The sequence below is a fragment of the Oryctolagus cuniculus genome, chromosome 15 (genome assembly GCF_051225735.1).
Source record: "Oryctolagus cuniculus isolate XC-2025 breed Fujian yellow rabbit chromosome 15, ASM5122573v1, whole genome shotgun sequence".
NCBI classification, from domain to species: Eukaryota; Metazoa; Chordata; class Mammalia; order Lagomorpha; family Leporidae; genus Oryctolagus; species Oryctolagus cuniculus.
Genome location: NC_142881.1, coordinates 29582716 through 29595249, shown reverse-complemented (window position 1 = coordinate 29595249; position 12534 = coordinate 29582716). Strand labels below are relative to the sequence as shown.

The following is a 12534-nucleotide window of genomic DNA, read 5'->3' as shown; positions in this document are numbered from 1 at the left end:
AATTCCTTTATTCCTTTGGCACAATAAAAGAAAAACTCACAATTTGTAGCATTAAAAAATCAAGAGAACTTGAAGTAGTACTGTTTTCTGCTTCAATAATAAACTCTACATTCTCATTTAAAAAGATCTTGCCTGTATTAAATCCTTACAAATCTGCCCAGTGTAGCAGAAATGGGGAAATGAGGTGGGATGCAATTCAAGACCTTGAAACTAACAACTCCATGCTCTACAAGGAGGATTCAAAATTCATGAAGAGTGGGGCAGACATCAAGGGGCAGTGGGGTAAAGCAGCCACCTGCAATGCTGGCTGGTTCGAGTCCTGGCTGCTCCACTTCCAATCCAGCTCTCTGCTATGGCCTGGGAAAGCAATAGAAGATGGCCCAAATTCTTGGGCCCCTGCACTGGTGTGGGAGACCAGGAAGAAGCTCCTGGCTCCTGGCTGGGGATTGGCACAGCTCCGGCCATTTTGGCCATCTGAGGAGTAAACCAGCAGATGGAGGACCTCTCTCTCTCTCTCTCTGTTTGCCTCTGCCTCTGCTTCTCTGTAACTCTGCCTTTCAAATAAATAAATGAATCTTTTAAAAAAATAAAGTTTATAGGGACAAATGATCCAAAATTGTCAACACAACACTAAAGGAAAAATACAAATTTATAGAACTGACACCACTCAACTTCAAAAATTATTATAAAGCTACAGTAATCAAGACAGTGTGGTACTCTCAGAGGGACAAACAGATCAACGGTACAGAATGAAGATCCTCAAAATAAACTCACATAAGTATAGTCAGCTGATCTTTGACAAAAGAGCAAAGGTAATTCAATGGAGAAAACAGTCATTTCAACAAACAGTTGCAGAACAATTGGACATGCATAGGTAAATGAAAGGAGTCTAGACACAGATCTCATACTCTTTATAAAATCTAACTCATAATGTATTATGGACCTAAATGTAAATTTAAAACCATACTGGCTGACATTTTGGCATGGTGGGTAAAGCTGCCACCTGCAATGCCAGTATCCCAAATGGGCGCCAGTTTGTGTCCCAGTTGCTTTACTTCTGATGCAACTCCCTGCGAATAGCCTGGTAAAAGCAGTGGAAGGTGGCCCAAGTTCTTAGGCCCCTGCTAACCTTGTGGGAGACCTGGAAGAAGTTCCTGGCTCCTGGCTTCAGCCTGACACAGCTCACACTGTTATGGCTATCTGAAGAAAGAACCAGTGTCTCTCTGTGTCTCTCCTTCTCTGTAATTCTGACTTTCAAGTAAATAAATAAATCTTAAATTTTTTTTTAAACAATAAAACCCCTAGAAGACGACAGGGGAAATCTACATAACCTTGAGTTTGGTGACGGTTTTTTGATATGCTACCAAAGACATGATTCATAAGGAAAGCACACAGAGGCTGGACTTCATTACAAATAAAAATTCTGCTTTTGTAATTGTTGAAAAAAACAAAAAGACAAGTCACAGACTGGGAGTAAATATTTGCAAAAGATATATAAGATAAAGGACTGTCATCCAAAATATACAAAGAACAACTTCATTAAAAATTGGGCAAAAGACCCAAATAGACACCTCATCAAAAAAGATGTCCGGGGGGCAGGGTTATGGCGTAGCATGTAAAACCGCTACCTTCAAGCCAGCATCCTGTATGGGCACCAGTTCATGTGCCAGCTGTTCTACTTCAGATCTAGTTCCCTGCCAATGGCCTGGAAAAAGCAGAAGAAGATGGCCCATGTGTTTGGGCCCCTGCCACCCATGTGGGAGACTGGATGAAGCTCCTGGCTTCTGGCTTTGGATTGGCTGAGCTCTGGCCATTACAGCCATTTGGAGAGTGATCCAGTGGATGGAAGGCTTTCTCTCTATTTCTCTCTCTCTCTCTCTCTCTCTCTCTCTCTCCCCCTCTCCCCCTCAACTCTGCCTCTGCCTCTCTATAATTTTGCCTTTCAAATAAATAAATCTTTTAAAAAATTCATGAGAAGTAAAATTAAGATAAGTTTACTTTGCCATAAAAAGTTTGCAATCTATGCACAGTTGTTAATAATCTGTGTTCTTTTTTAAATTATTGTCATAGTTCTTTCATCCATTTATTTTTTATTTTATTTGAAAGAGAGAAAAACAGATTGACCTTTCGTCTGCTGATTCACTCCCCAAATGCCTGAAACAGCTGGGACAGGGCCAGGTGGAAGCCAGGAGCCCAAAACTCAATCATATGCACCCTGGGGGAAGCAGCAGCTGATGGCTTAAGTAATCGGGTTTCTGCCAACCACATGGAAGACTGGAAATGAGCCCTGGCTCCTGGCTTGAGCCTGGCCCAGTCTTGACTGTGGCAGGAATCTGGGAAGTAATTTGGTGAGAGATCTTTCTCTCACTCTGCCTTTAATGAATAAAATTTTGAAGAATTAAATATGAGGTTTTAGTAACGAACAGAATTTACTTAGATTTATAGGACAGTGTCAGTGCCTTTGCTCTCACTTTGCTCCCAAGCCCATGTAAGGCAGCCACAGCTACACACGGCAGAGACTATTGGCATTCAGCACTGATACAAAGTGCTCACTGCCTACTGAACTGGGGAGTTTGATTCTGCCCTGGGGTTTTGTGAAAAGTGTATACTAGTTTTTAATTACTGACCTGTATGGAATAGAGGATATTTTCCCTTAGTTTCTTTATACTTATCTATTGAATTACATGATATAGATCAAATCAGAAAGCTATACAAACTTAGCTAAAAATATTTCATATTGGTTTTTTGAGTTAGAAACTGATCTGCTTTTTAACAATTTCAATTATAATCTTGACATTAATCCAGGTATAGACTTAAATCATATGTAAGACATAGACTACATTTTCGTCATTAACCCAGGTGCAGCCTATCTGCTCCCAAGCTTGAGCAATCATGCTAGGGAGTTTCTGTGCTCTGCCAAGTGTGACGCAGGTTGCCAGGTGTGATGTAGTGGACTGCTACTGTCCGAGTGCTTTAGATCATAGTTCAGACCAGAGTCTCATGGTGGGGGGAAGGGGTGCTGTCTCAAGATGGAGTCTCAGGTGCTCCAAAATGGAGTCCCTACTGTCAAGGTGTTACTTCAAAACAAAACAAGCTTGTGGACTTCCAGGACAAAAATGATACCGAATAACTCTCTTTTCCTGGGAACAAATGCCTATGTGCCATGTCAAGAAAAATAGAGAGAAGGAGACAAGGAAGGGAAGGTGAGAGAGAAGTTTTAGAGCCAGAGGAAGGACCGGAAAGGCCGCTGTCACAGAGCACAGTTCAGGTCAGTGTGGACAAATGCGACAGCGACGCGCCCACCCTGAGAGGCAAGAGGGAGTCAGGGCTGGGCCTCCTGTGTCAGGCCACCTGCAGGAACTGGCCTTAGGCCCTGAGTGACCGCTTGGCTTGTGTTGATGTTCCCGTGCCAACTTGGCCCAGGAAAGCTGCACCAGCAGTTTAAGATATTGTGACATAGACACAGACAGGTCCAGTGGGCTTCTTAATCCACAATTGCTCAATTTTCCCTTTTAGGATGATAGAGAGGAAAACAAAGGACCCAGTAGCATTACTCCAAATCTGTCCCAACACTGGCAAGGCCACAGGAAGAGAAAATAGAAGGCCCACGAGCATGGGTTTAAATGTGTGCGATTACAAACCAATCAAAATGTTTATTAAAAGAAGACAAAGATTATCCTTTCCTGATACCTTGACACAGGAGCCCGCAGGGCCTTGAAGCCAAGGTTGGGGTGGGAATTCTCAAACTGCTCAGAGATGCACACCAGAAGGTAGAGGCATGGGTGGAGCCGGCCCCAGCCCTGGAGCCAGCTCCCTTCCCCACCCCCAGCCGTGCACAGGGGGAGGGTCCCCAGCTCTTTCCTGGGATCCCTGTAGCTCACATGGCTCAGTCCAGCCACACCCCCTGCACACAGCCACTCGCTAGGCCTGGCCAGGTATGCACGGGCAGTGCAGTCCCCCGGAGAAGGACTGAGGCGAGGGAGAGGCCCGCGCAGGCTCTGGAAGTGGCACTGGGGATATCTTACGTTCTTCTTTGTTGATAAGATGAGCCCACACTGGGATATTCACTGACCGTGTTAAATGAGAACGCAATCTCTCTAGGTCACATGGCAATGACTTGCTGGGCTGGGATGAAACACTGGCAGTCAAGGCCACTGCCACCTCCGCTCCGTTACCTTGGCCTGGCTGGCTCCTGTCTCGCATTTGGAAGACATAGACAGTGCTGTACAGTGTGGCGGAGGGCTGCTCTGAGCCCCAAATACCGACTGGCAACAAAGTCCCACCGACCTGTCACATCTGCACTGCCCCTCTGCAGGCTGTGAAACGCACGTGACTCGGCGCCCAGTTGGGGAAGTAAACCGAGAGCGGCAGCATGGCCCTGCGTTCAGCTGCAGGGAGCCTGTGTTGACGCGTGTGCTCGCTGCCCCAAGACAGCGGGCACTGAGGCCAGAGAGCCTCAAACACCCGTCTCGGATTCATGGCACAGGTTCAGTGAGCAAACAGCTGCCGCAAGGCCCCTCGGGCCTGGGCTGAGGGGAGGTGGCCGTGCGCCTGGAGAGGAGCTTCCTGTCCTCCCGGGCCTTGCCAGTGGAGTATGACGAGTGCCCGACGCCTGAGACCACAGGGGCCGTGGACGGCTGTGGTGGAGAGCGCTGCCTGCCAGCTCCTGGGCACTGAGGGAGCAGGAATCAGTGCGGGGGGCAGGGCGGCGAGTGCGCCCCACAGAGGGTCAGAGCCCCCGACCCTACAGGAACCCCGGGAGGAGAGGGACAGGGAGCAGGGGTGGCCAGAGATGAGGCACAGCCACCAGGAGGGGCTGGACGGGCCGGGGCCGGAACCACAGGGCCTTGTGGCCAAGGGAAGACGCGCCAACGGGCCCCATCAAGGGCGACAGAAACCAACGCAGTGACTTCAATTGGAGGTGCGGCATGGGTTTACCTATTTAGAAGTTCAGGAAATCAACCTAAATGCCCGTCAACTGAAGACTGGGCATTTACGTGAGATATGTACACTACTACTATGAATACTTACACAGCAGTAAAAAAGGATAAAATCTGGTCATTTGCAACAAAATGGAGCAAGCTGGAAAACTTTGTACTTAGTAAAATAACGCAGTCCCAAAGAGACAAATACAATATGTTCTCCCTGATTTGGGAGCATTAATAGCGCTCCTAAAATGGAAGCTACAGAAGCGAAATTGACACTCTTAGAATCAATGACTTGAATAGTCCTTGACCTGAGTATTGAGGGACAGTTTATTATTGTTACTTTTTATTTTGTATTTCCTTTTTTTCTCTTTTATTTTTTTCCTTCTTCATACTATACGTTGAACTCTTTATGTAACAGAGTTAATCATATCTGTATTAAGTCAATTGGAAAAAGATCCCAGTAAAAAATAAGAGGGGGAATGAGAGGGAGGAGGTAGTCTATAACTGCAAAGCAGTATAGTTCTGCATACAGCCATACAGACTTACTTCTAAGGGTACAGCCTAAAAACCTGTCATGGGACTCCAAAACCATTAAAATCGGTGGTATAAATGCCACCTTAACTGTTAAAATGATCATATTAAATGTTAAAGTCAACATATAGATAGGTTTAAGTGTAAAAGTGATCATATAAATAACATCAAGTGCCTGGTAATAATAGAATTAAAAAGGAAGGAAAGTCCAATATGGGAAGCAGTCCACACAGCAGACTCCTAGAATGACCTCAGAATCAGCCCTTAGGCTTCCTGGTCTGGCTGAGAGGCCTGTGAAAGCATTTCAGGCATGGAAAACCAAGACTCTGTGGCAAAAAATATCCTACACGGGGGATCTCTGCGAGACCTCAGTGGAAAGAAAGGGCCATCAAAGAAGGATGTACTCTTCTCTGAAGGGAGGAGGGAACTTCCACTTTGCTTATGGCTGTGTCCAAACACTGATGGAGTCTATGGTCACAAAAGGCTTCCATAGACTTGGCAGTCCATGGCAAGAACCTTGGGTGATTACTGACATCATAAATAAAAGTATTCATTGTTAAAAGAACTATAGAAGTCACTGTGCACTTACTCCCCATATAGGATGTCTGTCCTTAATGAGTTGTACTATGAGAATCGACTACAAATCTTGCTCTCAAACTGTGCTCTATATGTTGTGTGTGTGCATGGGTGCAGACTGTTGAAATCTGTGCTTAACACAGAGTTGGTCCTCTGTATATAAAATCAAACTAAAAATGAACCATAAAGAAGAAGGAGATGGGGGAGGGAGAGGGAGGTGGGAGGGTGGGTATGAGGAAAAGAATCACTATATTCCTAAAGTTGTATCTATGAAAAAACACATTCATTAAATAAAAAAAAAGTTCACATGGACTTTGCAGAGGCAAGGGCGGTAACGCAGGGGTCCTGGCGAGAGACGTGGAGGGCAGTGGTGGAGAGAAGAGGATGATGAGAGCCATGGGGAGGCAGCGTGGCGGGGACAGGTGATTCAGCAGGGGGAGAGAGATGAGTCCTGCTGGTTCCCTGTCTTTCCCTTGGTAGCACCTCCAGTGGTGGAGCACGCAGTTGGCTGTGCCAGTCTCAGCTCCGTCAGCTGTGCCTCCCCTCAGGTTCTATGCACCCCCAGGACAGGGACCCACTTCAGTACCGTGTCCTCTGGGCATGCGCCCCAGCAAAGGGAGGCAATGCACTGTCCCCTGAGCCTTTGTTGGCTAAGTTCTGTTTTGGTGATGAGCTGCTGAGCTTATGGTGTGCCCTTGACCAAGCAGGGACCTGGAGGAGGAAGGAGAAGAGTGAGGGGTGAGCGTGGCGGGGACCACGCAGAGCGCAAGGAGCTGGGAGACACCCAAGCTCTGAAGTCCTGCAGCCACTGGGGAGGGGACCCTGACCTCAGGTGGCGGCAGTGGCCAGGAGCATGGACAGCACATCTGAGTGGCCGGGTTCGAGTAGAGCAGGAGAGGAGAGGTGGGGGCAGCGCTCTGGGAAGACAACTGTGAGGACTCCTTGGGGGACGGAGTCCCGAGCAGCACGGTGGAGTCCATGTGTCCTCGCATCTGAGAATGTGCACAGCATAGGTAAGCCCACCGGTCTCGGCACAGGGGTGGGCTCCAGCAGGCTGGGGGATGGGGATGAAGTCAAAGTGCAAAGGGAAGAAGTGGAAGCCCCTCGTTCTTCATGCCAGATTCGCCAACCATCAACCTTAAAGGCCTTAAAGGAAGAAGTTGGATTTCTAATATGGAAGAGGGTAGTACGAGACACTACTGAAGGCCTGGTGAGGAGACAAGGCCAGGTTGAGGGCAAGGGGAGGTTTGCAGGGAAGCCCCTGGCTTGGCCTGGCCCAGTCCTGCTGTTGCAGGCCTTTGGGGAGTGAAGCAGCAGATGGGAGATCTGTGTGTGCATGCGTACGTGCATGCGTACATGCGTGCGTGTTAGTGTGTGTGCATGTGCATGTCTAGCTCTCTGCCTTTCAAATAAACTGATCTTTCAAAAGAAGTAGGACGGGCGCAGGAGAGAGAGCCCCATCTTGTCATCATTGTTCCGACACTGGCCCTAATGCCTTCCTTCAGAGCAGGGAAAGGGGTCACCGGCAGGACTGAGCGAACCAATGAAAGTTCACCTCGCAGAAGGAGCTGCCGCAGGTCCCCACCCAGCAGCCACTCCCTGAGCGGCTCACGCTCTCTCTGCCAAGAGGCTGCCCAGTGGGGCGAGCAAGGCGGATTCAGACCAGCAGGGCTGCCTGTCTTTCCAGGGAAGTGGGGTGCTGAGGTCACAGTGTTTCCCAGTCCAGGGAGGTGACTCGCTGCGCAAATTCACCCCTTGTCTGGCTGCAGGGGTGTGGGAAGATCCATGAAACCGTTTCTGTGGAACGCATTAAACCTGCAAGGCAGGAATGAAAGTTCTAGGCGATGCTTCCTTTCCTTGGGGTTAATAAATTAAACATTAACCTCAAGGGCCAGTTACCACTGCGGGCTTATATGCTCAGCTTGTTGCTAACTCGACACTCCTTAGAAAAGGGAATGATAAATTCAGGATCCTGTCCCTGTTCCAAAGTCTCTGAAACCGTACCATCAGGACACATGCATGTGGAAAGGCCTCTCCAAGCCTTTAGAACAGAAAACCAGAGGCTCAGTACAAGCTGAGCACCCAGGTCTCACTGACCTCCAAGCGACCTTGGACCCCAGTGCTCTGCAGGAGAGCTGGGCCCTCCCCCTCCTGTGTGCTCAGCTCCTCTGCTTCCTGGGCACAGCATCCTCCTGGTCTAGGAGAGAGGCCGGGCTCCCCTTCCCTGCACTCTCTCTGTAGACCACTCTCACCCCTACAGGCCTCTCTCCTGCCTGTACCTGTGGCTGAGCCAGCGGGAGAGCCGATTCCAACTGAAACCTGCACTCCAGTGTGCAGGCAGCCACATCACCCAGAGAAGACTCCTACTGTCAGAGGGTTTGCTCAGGGACCAGGCAAAGTCAAGCACCGACAGAAGCAGAGGAAACTGCACGCCTGCCCCGTGCTGTGCCCCTCACAGAGCCCTGCTTCCAGTGCATGTCGCAGGCCAGCAGACTGGAGGGACTGGGAGGCGGGCTCAGCCCCACCTACGGTGGACCCTCCTAAGCTTGGGCTTGTCTCCTGGAAACTTCCACCACCTTTCCCTCCCCAGTGAATGTTTCCCAGACACAATAAACTCCCTGCCGGTTACATTTCCTTGATTACAGCCCGAAAGAGGGCGCTCAGGTCAGGTCCTAGAATTCTTTCCCTCAACATTGACCTCTGCAGTTCCTGTGTGTTCAACATGGTGCCACGCACAGCAAACACAGGTGTGAATGACACACGGCCTCCAATTCAAAGCACCCTGGTCAGTGGCAATTCAGGAAAAGAAGTGAGAAGAAGTCGGGAGACCCGAAGCCCTGGCCTGCCTTTGAAGACGAGCGCCAGCTCCTGCCTGTGGATGAGTTTCCGTGACTCTTGTGCCCTGTGTGGGCACAGCACTGAGGCCCGTCTACCCCATTAAACTTTAAACTGTTCCTTATGTGGAGGCTTTGGCAGCAGGTCCATTCTTAGGCTTGTCTCTCAAGTGTTTCTAGACACCGAAGGACTTATCCGACACCCAAGTGCTCGCCAGTTCTGAGCCAAAGGGCGTGTGTGACAGTAAGGACAGGGCACAGCGGCCAGCGTGGCTGTTCCCAGGTTGGATGGCTTCGTCTGCCAGGCTTAAAAGACATGTGCTCGACTGTAACGCAGAAGGCATAGTTAAAGCATCTCTGCAAAGCTGGATTTTGACATGTTCTAGTTTGTGGATTCATTGAGCTCTCTGAAAAGGTTTTACAGTTTAGCCTCCAGGCTCCTGACGTCAAAACACTTGGTGTATGGAACTGACAAGCACAGCCAAAATGGGAGCCAAGTTCCCAGGGCTTGACCACAGCAGTTATTTAATATTAGCCTTTTTCGTCCTCGTTTCTGGCTACGCATTCAGTGTTTGTGGCAATGATTCTGCCGGGGAAGGTGCATGCTCTCCGTCTCCATGAGCTGCAGGGATGATGGGGGCTTGTGGTCGCCCCTTAACTCCAAATCAAGAGGCCTGTGTGCAATCAACACTGCACCTTGCTTTCAGTTCTTCATCAGCACACACTTACTGGGGCCTTCTCAGGGCAGGTGCTGGGTTTCAGTGCTGGGAACCTGCCAGTGAACACCACAGACAAGAGCCTGCCCTGTGCCACTGACATTTTGTGAAATTTATGTGAAGTTAATTGAGAAACCCAAATACCCAATTTTGAAAGTGAAGTTCACCTCCATGGGGCAAGAGACACGAATGACAAACATCCAAACCACTGGGAAGCTGAAGCAGCTACACACAGCATGAGGGCCACTGGCATTGCCATGGGGAGACCCTGGCTGGCTGTCTCCTAGCCGGGCTGATCCTCCTTGCTGTCCCTGGTTCTTACTCGTCTCCTCTGTTCAAGAAGACACAGAGTTTCATCATCTCCCCAGTCCCTTACGGGCTGAGTGTTTGAACAGCCCATATGTAGTAGACATTCCTTTACTTAGTTAAGACAAATGTACCTACCATGCAAGACTGTCCACGGGAACTTGTTTTTAAGTATAGAAGCACCTGGGATTTGTGCTCCACTCCCCAGCCTCTGCTGCCACAACCGGCCCAGAATCACAGACTGCGCTCCCAGTGGTGATCCCAAGCCATGACTGGCACTGAATCAGGACTTAATTATGTTCATCAGCCCACTTATTAAAGCAGAGAAACAGACAAGGAATTGAGGAAGATTTCCAACCCATAGTTAATCAGAAACCCAAGTAACCAATATACCTTATTCCAAGCTTTTACTGGCTTTAGTCCTATTTATTCTTCTTTACAACCACGACCAAATTGCTGATCAGACTCCAGTCACTCGAGGTTTATAGGAGCAAAGTCAAGGGATTCCTCCTCCCTGCAACAATATGGAAGGCTTCCCGCCTGAGCAGTCACTTCAGAGACAGGAAAACCATCATGTGAATAAGAAATAGACAGCAGAGAACTGATAGTTTTGCTTTGAAACCTTCCAGCTGTATTCTGCTGAGTGTAGCTGCAATTAAAAAGCAAGTGAAAAGGGGCTAGTACAGAGGCACAGGAGGTAAAGCAACACTTGCAAGCCACGTCAGAGCACTGGTTCAAGTCCAGGCTGCTCTGCTTCTGATCCAGCTCCCTGCTAATGTGCCTGTGAGCAGCAGATGAAGCCCAAGCACTTGGGTCCCTGCCACCAACATGGGAGACCCAAATGGCCTTCCAGACTCCTAGCTAACGCCTGGCCCAGGTCCGTCTACCATGACCCTTTGGGAGTAAACCAGTGGATGTCTCTTGTGTGTGTCACTCGGCCTTTAAATATGTTTTTTTTTTAAAGATTTATTTATTGAAAGTCAGAGTTACAAAGAGAGAGAAAGAGAAGCAGAGAGAGAGAGAGAGAGATCTTCCATCCACTGGTTCATTCCCCAGTTGGCCACAATGGCTGGAGAGCTGTGCGAATCTGAAGCCAGGAGCCAAGAGCTTGCTCTGGGTCTCCCATGTGGATGCAAGGGCTCAAGGACTTCGGCCATCTTCTACTGCTTTCCCAGGACATAGCAGTGAGCTGATCGGAAGTGGAACAGCTGGGACTTGAACTGGCCCTCCCATGGTAATCCGGCACTGCAAACCCGCTAGGCCACAGCGCTGGCCCCTTAAATATTTTTTTAAAAAATACTATAAAATTTGTATTTTATAAAAGCAACTTAGAAACAAGAAATAAAACACCTGTCTTCCAAGTATCCTTCTTAATTTCAAGGTTTGAGTGGTCACTTACACAGCTCTAATTCTACAGAATCCTAACGCATGATTTCAACATGGCTTCGTATTCAATATTCAGTTCTAATATTCAGGGAGAACTTGACACTGGGCCTGCACTCATCCATCCAGCTGAACTCTTTCCAAAACTGCAGCCCTCTCTCCCCGCACACCCCCCAGGCCATTCACAAGGAAGTCTCATTTCTCTGCCCCTGAATGTGTCCTCAGTAGTTCTTACTGTCCCAGGAGCATTTCCCCTTGGGAAACAAGGGGTCCCCCAGCACCCTCCCTGCGAGTGGCCGCCCGGTTAGACCTCCTCTGCCTGTCTCCTGTCAGCAATGGCTGCCTTCCTCGGCCGGGTTACGAAGCGCCCCGTTTAATTCCTTTCTCTCGCCTGCTTAGCCCGCCTTCCTCGCTGCTCCAGCTCTCAGCCTAGACCCTTGTACGGAGCACGCGGTGTCGGTGCAACGGTGTGGGAGGGGAGGGTTCCCGGGACACAGGGGGTCTGGGCCCAGGGCCTCCAGACTCAGTGCGGTGGGGACAGCAGACAGGTGGGGGGGCACGGGGCACGTGATCCTGGCAGCCCTGGGGCGCGCGCCACGAACAGGCGAAGCAGAGCAACAAAGCCCAGGCGGCCCTCGGCCAGGAGACGGGCAAATCTGCAGCACACAGCCTGCTCCGCGCCCGCCGCGGGGCACGTGCAGCTCGAAGTCAGCAAGAGGCCGAGAGCGAGGCCGACTGGCGGGGTCCGCACACTTCCTAACCTCGGAACGGATCTGCCACCCACAGCGCTGTGAGCGCAACGGGACAGCGCTCAGCCATGCGCAGAAGGAACCCCGGGGCCACGCGGATGGACCTGGGGGCAGACACGGAGGGAACGCCGCCCCGCCCCCTCATCCGCGGGAGCCGCGCTGTTCTCACGCAGGGAGGGCGCGCGGCCCCGGGGTGGGCAGCCAGGAGGGCTCCGCCGAAGGGCGCCACGCAGCAGGGCAACTACAGCACACGACAACTTTGGACAGTTTCTGAAGGAACGAGAAGATTCTAGAGGTTCCCAGTGCATAGTAAAAGGTGAACGGTCAACAGACGGGAAGGCGTTCCCCGGATGTGACCACCACATTGCCCAGATGTGACCACCGCATTGCCCGGATGTGACCACCGCATTACCCGGATGCAACCACCGCATTGCCCGGATGCGACCACCGCATTACCCGGATGCGACCACCGCATTGCCCGGATGTGACCACCACACGCAGTACACGGGTA

General features: G+C 50.2%; 1 protein-coding gene across 2 annotated transcripts in view; it reads right to left on the bottom strand.

The window, feature by feature from the left end:
• The window catches only part of PKD2L1 (polycystin 2 like 1, transient receptor potential cation channel), a 118506-nt gene that overhangs the window by 105469 nt on the left and 503 nt on the right, over positions 1 to 12534 (bottom strand). The gene's annotated exons all lie outside the window — the stretch shown is intronic.